Source organism: Microtus ochrogaster, chromosome 21, assembly GCF_000317375.1.
Source record: "Microtus ochrogaster isolate Prairie Vole_2 chromosome 21, MicOch1.0, whole genome shotgun sequence".
In the NCBI taxonomy this organism is placed as follows: domain Eukaryota; kingdom Metazoa; phylum Chordata; class Mammalia; order Rodentia; family Cricetidae; genus Microtus; species Microtus ochrogaster.
The window spans coordinates 5,489,989-5,492,225 of record NC_022022.1 but is presented as its reverse complement, the minus strand read 5'-3'; positions in this window follow the sequence as shown (position 1 = coordinate 5,492,225).

The window sequence follows — 2,237 nt, the reverse complement described above, 5'->3', positions numbered from 1 at the left end:
TCAACCATATGGGTGCTGAGAATTTAACTCGGGTCCCTTGGAAGAGTGGCAGTATTCTTAACCACTGAGCCATCAACTCCTATTTATATTAAGAATAAATATGCTGAGAAAAAAATAAGAACAACCCCATTTATAATTTTCTCCACAAAATAATAAGAATAAATGTAAGCAAGGAAGATATCTCTACAATAAAAACTTAGGAACACTGAAGAAAGAGAGTGAAGAGGTGCTGGAAGATAAAAAAGCTTCCCATGCTTATTGATTAGGATAATTAATACCGTGAAGATGGCCATACTACCAAAAGCAATCTACAGATACAACGCAATCTCCCTTGAGACTTTAGTGGCATTTTTCAGAGAACTACAAAAGGCCATCTTAAATTCTTATGAAAGTGCAGAAGTCCCTAGAGAGTCAAAGCAGCCACAACAAAACCCAGAGGCAGAACAGCTCCACCCTCAGCTCACCTCACACTGTAGAGCCATTGTAATGGAAGCACATGGGACTCCCATGAAAACAAAGATGCAAACCAATGGAATAGAACAGAAGATCCAAACATAACCCTGCATGGCCTCAGTCACTGAGTTGATAAACATGTCAAACAGATATGCATATTAAAGAAAAGACAGCAGCTGCAAAAACAGAGTTCTGGAAAAACTAGTTATCAACATGCAGAAGTGGTGTAGGAGGGTCTTCTGTCTATGTGTTACTTGCATCGGTCAAATAAAGAAACAGTCTTGGCTTTTTGATAGGGCAGAATTTAGATAGGTGGAGTAGACGGAACAGAATTCTGGGAGAAGAAAGCAGAGTCAGACAGGTGCCATGGCTCTCCTCTCCGAGACAGATGCCGGTTAGACTCATCCTGGTAAGCCACAGTCAAGTGGCGATACACGTTATTAGAAATGGGTTGAATCAATATGTAAGAGCTAGCCAATAAGAGGTTAGAACTAATGAGCCAGGCAGTGTCTAAATGAATACAGTTTCTGTGTTATTCTTTCCGGAGCTAAGCTAGCTGTGCGGGAGCCAGGAGGGATGAAAAGCAGGCCTGCTTGCCTCATCACTACACAGAAGAAAGAAAGAAGGGGCTGGAGTGACAGGTGGCTAGGTGGTTATAGCAACACCTGCCACTCTTACAGAGGACCTGGGTTTGGTTTTCAGCACCCACACAGTGGCTTCCAGCATCCTAAAATCCTGTACCAGGGATCAGATGACCTCTTCTGACCTTCGTGGGTCTGTGCAGGCAAAGCACTCACAGACATAAAGTAAAAATAAAATAAATTTAAAATAAAAGAAGAATGAAGCTAGATTCTTAAGTCTCACTCTGCATAAAATAAACTTAAAATGGATCAATACTTGAATACAAGATCTGAGACTCTGAAAGACAGAAGGAAATTCAGGGAAACTCTCCAAGGTTTAGATAAACACTGTCTGAGTGACTTGAGAGACTGGAGAAAGTGCCAGCAGGTGACAAATGGAGTTTCAAGAAATTAAAAAGCACCTTCTTCTCTAAACTATAAACAGTCTTCAATTGATAACCACTCACAAATGGTCCTCCATTCAGGTCCTTTGCGTATATATAATATTTTTTTAGGGGGTTTCTGTATGTGCAAACATGTGTGTCTCTGAGTTTATATGTTTTTCTTGTGTTTTTTCTTTGGCTCATTTTTCTGTTTGTTTGTTTGTTTTATTCTGGTCTGTCTGTTTTTATTTTGTTGTTATTTTTAGATGCCTGTTTATATTCTAATGAGAGAGAGAAAGGATATGGATTTGGGTGGATGGAGAAGTAAAAAGAACCTGGGAGGCGGTGGGGGAGGGGAAACTGTAATCAGACTATAGTGTATGGGAAAAAAATCTATTTCCAATAAAAAAGAAATTAAAAAGTTTATGAACCAAAAACAATTACTTGAATGAAGAGACAGCTACAGAATAAATAGAAATCTTTACTAGCTATACATATATATACATATACATACATAAATATATATGCATAGTTATACACATGGTCAATATTTAGAAAACGCAAAGAGCTAGAGAAACTAAACACCAAAAACCAAGCAACCCAATCAATAAATAAAGCAGACAGTGTTAGGATTCAGGCACCGGTATTGGTCTGCCCTTAGAGTCCTGACAGGATGCGTCCCCACTAAGAGCATCTCCTGTGCATGTTAGCTTTGTTCCCACCCCCATCTCTCTCTCTCTCTCTCTCTCTCTCTCTCTCTCTCTCTCTCTCTCTCTCTCTC